The 5,897-nt window shown below is 43.2% G+C and overlaps 1 protein-coding gene across 1 annotated transcript in view; it reads right to left on the bottom strand.

Moving 5' to 3' along the window:
• The window catches only part of MCF2L2 (MCF.2 cell line derived transforming sequence-like 2), a 114,681-nt gene extending 108,790 nt beyond the window's left edge, over window positions 1–5,891 (bottom strand). Inside the window, exon 1 of the mRNA XM_006767398.2 lies at window positions 5,817–5,891. The gene's annotated coding sequence lies outside the window, so the exon portion shown is untranslated. The remainder of the gene's footprint in view (window positions 1–5,816) is intronic.
• Window positions 5,892–5,897: the final 6 nt, after the last annotated feature.

Here is a 5,897-nt window from a genome sequence, read left to right as displayed (position 1 = left end):
GCTTTTCAGACTTGAATAATGGGAAAAATAAAAAATCTGAACCGTCCGGACAACCTGGATGAAGCCGGGGCTGCGAGGGCCCCCCCATGTGCACAAATTTCGTGCACTGGGCCTCTAGTATATACATTTTAAAAATCCACACAACACATGTAAGTGTTATTCAGTGTGACTCCTTCTCTCTATATAAGTAGGAAAGAAAGAAACTGAAGAAATACCAGGGGAGAAATGAAACTCACAGACATTTCCAAAACTGACTACATGCTCTAAAGCAGGGACTCAGGAAATAAGAAACAAGACCCAAATGTCTTTGAGTTTCACCAAGGCCTGAATTCAGCTGAATGTTTCTTTTGGCCTCACTTGCAGCATAACATCCCTCTAGCTCTAGTGGATCAAGGAAAAGTGGGTACCTTTTCTTTGTCCTGCTGACTCTGACATGTGTCTCGTGGATGAGTTTAACCATCAGAAAAGGGACCCAGAATTAGAAGAGTTATGCAGGGTGCTTCGAGGATGCCTAATTCTGAAAGTACAAGCTCAGCACACACCCACGGAGGTTGCCACATTTTGCAACTATACAAGTAAATTTGTCTTTTTTTTTATGCTGGGCCATCTTCTGAGGGAAGGAGCCAGTATCTCGGAGGCAGGGCAGGAGTGTCAGTAATAGAAAAACTGTTCCGCCCTGTCAAGGCTGACCTCTGCACCAAGAGCTGGGGCTCATCTCACTCTTTGCAGGGCCTGAGTGCAGACCTACACTGTCCATCTAGTAGCCACTAGCCCAGTGATGGTGAACCTATGACACACGTGTCAGAGGTGACACGCGAACTCATTTTCTGGGCTGGTTTTTCTTTGTTAAATGGCACTAAAATATATAAAATAAATATAAAAAATATGTCTTTGTTTTACTATGGTTGCAAATATCAAAAAATTTCTATATGTGACACGGCACCAGAGTTAAGTTAGGGTTTTTCAAAATGCTGACACGCGGAGCTCAAAAGGTTCGCCATCACTGCCCTAGCCTATGAGGCTCTTCAGCACCTGAAATGTGTCTGGTGTGAACTGAGCTGTGGAAAATACACACTGGATTTTGAAGACTTCACATGCAAAAAGAACATAAAATATCTCACTAATTTTTTTATATCAATTGTATGTTGAAAGGCTGTTTCAGATATAGGTTAAATAAAACATTATTAAACTTGATTTCACTTGTTTCTTTTCACTTCTTAAAATGTGGCTACTAGAAAATCTCATTAGCTCACATATGTGACTTGCACTATATTTCTTTTTTAAAACTATTTTTATTGATTTTTAGAGACGGAGGAAGGGAGAGAAATAGAAACTTTGATGAGAGAGAAACATCATTGATTGGCTGCCTCCTGCACACCCCCTACTGGGGAGCGAGCCGAGAACCTGGCATGTGCCCTAACGGGGAGTTGAACCTCTCGGTTCCTGGGCTGATGCTCAACCACTGAGCTACACCAGCCAGGCTGCACTATATTTCTATTGGACAGGTTGGTCTAGACTAGGGTTTGGCAAACTTTTCGGTAAAGGTCCAAACAGTAAAACTCTTCAGGCTTAGCAGGCCATCTGGTCCCTGAGGTAACTCCTGTACTTGGCTGTTGCTGCATAAAAGCAGTCATAGAACATAGAGAATACAGAAACGAATGAGTGTGGCTGTGTTCTGGTCGAACTTGACATACAAAAGTAGATGGCCAGCCCCTCTGGCCCACAGGCTATGCTTTGCTGACCCCTGGACTAGATTAAGCTCAGGGTCTGTGATTAAAGAGTCTCTTCAGAGAATGTGCCCTGACCTCAGGAAGCACGGCCGAACAACGCATCGGAGGTTCTGAGAACACGGCTATGAGTCCAAGTCCCCAAAGAAACCAAATTCCCTTACGTCAGGGTGAAGGCAAAGTCAGTTTGATGGTGATCAGCCTCCACTACCTGTCCTGGTGGCCCAGTGATGAGTTTGAGGAAACTGAGACTTAGGTGTTAGCTGCTGCAGAAAGAGAAGACATCTGACTGGATGGATGACTGTCAAATTGATGACATACGCTGTGCATCCCTGGTGTGAGGTCAGTGCCACATGCTAGACCCCAACGACTCACCATGTGGACCGGACAGGACCCGAATCATCTTTGCTCTTTTGCATCTATCCCTTAAGACCCCAGAGTGAACCCTGCAAATGGTTCCCTGAATTAAACTGAGGTATTCAGAAGAGACCCTAAATTCCTAAGCTCAAACCAGAGGGGAGTTGGTACAAGATTAACAACTGCATTTCCCCCTTTTCTCCTATTTTTACTTGCAAGTCCACTCTCCATACCACAATCTGAATTATCTTTTTCCTTTTTTTTTCTTCAGAATTATCTTTCTGAAAGCTAAATCTGATCATGTAATTCACCTGTTCAAAAGCCCTGCAGTGACACCTCACGCCTCATCCTGCGGCACCAGGCTCTTCATACTTGATTCTGACCACTGCCTCCCTTGTGTTACCTCTGTCCCTCCATTTTAAATGCTCTTGGACCTAGGAGCATTGCTGGGGAAATGTTTGTCTTCCACTCCACTGTCAGCACTGTGACTGTGGGCTCTGTACCAGACTGTATTCTCAGAATAAAGCACAAACTGGGTACCCAAGAAACATTTGAAGAACTGAATTTTGCAATTTGCTACTGAGATTGTGTCATTCTTTACACGGGGCGCTGAGAGAGAATGAGGGAGAAAAATCAACACAGCGGCACTAAGGGGACAGCTCAATCGCCATGTACTAGGGAAATGCCTCCAGGAGCCTCAGACAGAGACAGGTGGCTGCTACAAGAATAACAGTGTAATGGCTGATGTTGTGTTGATAATTGTTATGTATGAAATGTAACAGATTCAACCTTTTAGACTTAGAGTACCAGCTTTTTACACTTGATCTTAGCCAAAAGGCCAAGAAGCGATGAGTACCAGCTCTTTAGAAACAAATTTTATTTTTTAGAATAGTTTCAGATTTACAGAAAAATTGCAAAATAGTATAAAGAGTTCCCATATACTACACGGCCACTTTCCACTATTATTAACAGCTTACATTACTATGGTACATTTGTTATAATTAATCAATCAATATTGATACATTATTCTGATTTTTAAAAAATTATTAAATAAAGTACATACTTTATTAAATAAAGTACAAAATTATTAAATAAGCTACATTACTATTAAATAAAGTACATACTTTAATTAGGTTTCCTTACTGTTTACCTAATGTGCCCTTTTCTCCCCCAGGGTTTCATCAAGATACCACATTACATTTAGTTGTCATGACTTCTGCTCCTCTTGGCTGTGACCAGTTCTCAGCCCTTCCTGGTTTTTGATGACCTTGACGCTTTGAGGAGTATTGGTCAGGTATTTTGTAGACTGTCCCTTGGTTGATATTTCTCTGATGTTTTTCTCATGATTAAACTGAAGTGACGTTTTTTGCGGGGAGAAGACCATAGAAGTGCCATTTTTTTCACATCACATCATACCATGTGCATGACTTAATACTGTTGATGTTGACCTTGATCACCTGGCTGGGGTAGTGTATTAGTTTTCTCCGCTGTGAAGTCATTCTTCCATCTCTCCCTTCCCATATTGTACCCTTTGGAAGAAAGTCACTATGTGTAGCCCCTTAAGGAGGGGAAGTCTTGCTCCACCTCCATGAGGGCTAAGATCTACATAAATAATTTGGAATTCTTCTGCATGTGAGATTAGTTTCCTCTCCCCATCTATTTATTTATCTATTCCACCATTTATTTATATCAGCATGGAGTCGTGGAGATCTATTTTATACTTTGGGTTGTAATCCAATACTACTCTATTAATTCTGTTGCTCAGATGGTTCCAGCTTTGGCCATGGGGAGCTCTTTCGATTGCCTCCTATGTCCCATCACTGTGGTTTGTTTTGCTTTTTAGCAATTCCTGACTTTTTGACATTCTACCTGGTAAGATGTTCCAAGATCACCTTGTATATTTCCTGCCCCAGTCCAAGAATCAGTCATATCTCCAAGGAGCCGGGGTCTCTTTTCTTGGAGAATAGTATTAGAAACCAAGCTCTGGGTGGTAGGTGTGCTCATTGATATTGGTGTCTCATTGTTTCTAGGCCCTCTCTGCTACCCAAGTAAAGAGAACCACGTGTCTACACCAACCTGTGTATATACATATATCTTGGAATATTTTTATATGTGTAAAGTACCAGATTTGACAACAAAGTCATTACCCCTCAGTGGATAAAACATTCTCTGACACATAGTATATTTAATCTTATAACCTAGAATTTTACTTCAAACTAAAAGAATAGATAGGCTTTGGGGATATTTTGGTCTGTTTCATTCTTTTTAAAAATTATATATTTTTATTGATTTCAGAGAGGAAGGGGGAGAGAGATAGAAACATCAATGATAAGAAAAAATCATTGATTGGCTGCCTCCTGCAGATCCCCCACTGAGAATCCAGCATGCGACCCAGGCATATGCCCTTGACCATAATCAAACCTAGGTCCCTTCAGTCCGCAGGTCGATTCTCTATCCACTAGCCAAACCGGCTACAGCTGTTTTATATTTGTTTAATAAAAAATTTATTTTAGAGAGAGAGAAATGGAGAGGGAGAGAGAGAAACATTGATCAGTTGCCTCCCAAATGCACCCTGACCAGGGATAGAACCCACAATCTGGGTATGTGTCCTAACTGGGAATCGAACCTGTGACCTTTCAGTGTAGCGGTATATATTTCTCCACCAGTGTCTAGTATTCCTCTGCCCAAGGCCACAGCCGTACTAGCTGCCTCTCTTACAGTCACAGCTGATTCGCTTCCAAAGATCCCTTTGCCTTTCAGGATTAGGAGTGGTAACTGCTCCCTCTTTCTTGCTGGCCCCAAGAGGCTTCACCATCCCTGTTGGATTGCCTGTATCTTTGTAAAAACTGCCTACATCAAACTCCCTAAAAATAGGTGAATCAGATTCTCAAAAGGATCCATGACTCAAAAGAGGTGAAGAAGCCTTTCGAGCAGAGGTGCGTGCAAACTGATGTGGGTATCCGAGGAAGGCGTGCTATCCATAACTCGCTGGCTTCACAGAAGAGTGCTCTTCTCAAATGCAAATCAGATCAAGTTACTCCCCTGCTTAAATTCTGTAGTGGCTTCCCGCTGCTCTGAGAAGAAAGGCCAAACTCCTTAAAACGGCCCACAGAGCCCCACCTCGTCTTTCCCTCTCTAATCTTACCCCAAACATTCTCTGTCTGCTCTCTGTACTCCAGCCACCCTGACCCTTGAGTTCTGCAGTTGCGCCAGGCTCCCTCCAGCCCTGTAGCCTCTGCACATGCTACTGAAAAGGACCCCCATCTTCTCTACTCATTCTCTAGGACTTGCTCCAAGTGACCCCCAGGCCAGGTCAAGTTCCGCTGTCACATACCCGATAGGGCCCTGAATCCCAACTCCAGAGCACTCATTTCAGCTTGGAACACATTTTTATGTTTTGTGTTTGACATTTATTAATGTCAGCCTCTCCCACTACACTGTAAATTCCATGCGGGATGGAACCGTGTCTATTTCTGTTTACTGTTGGTTCTTGGCACAGTGCACGATACATGAGAGATGCTCGTGAAGATGTGTGGAGAATGAATGACTGAGGCAGACTGTGAAAGGTCCGTCTGCCAAGAAGCCGTTTGCCAGGAGTCTAAGAGGCCCCCTGAGGGCTCAAGAACTGGTTAACCTGCTCAGTCTATCCTGCCTGGACTTTCTTCAGCAACTGGCAAAGGCCCCCAATATCTCCTTCCCAACCACAGGATGAAAATAACCCACTAACATTACCTTCACATCAGGGGTGAGAATCAACTCAAACTGGTTGTAAATCTCCTTGGGGCTGGGCAGCTGCTGCTCCCCCTCTGTCCA

This window comes from Myotis davidii, unplaced genomic scaffold (genome assembly GCF_000327345.1).
Source record: "Myotis davidii unplaced genomic scaffold, ASM32734v1 scaffold102, whole genome shotgun sequence".
NCBI classification, from domain to species: domain Eukaryota; kingdom Metazoa; phylum Chordata; class Mammalia; order Chiroptera; family Vespertilionidae; genus Myotis; species Myotis davidii.
This window is presented reverse-complemented; position numbering and strand designations above follow the sequence as displayed.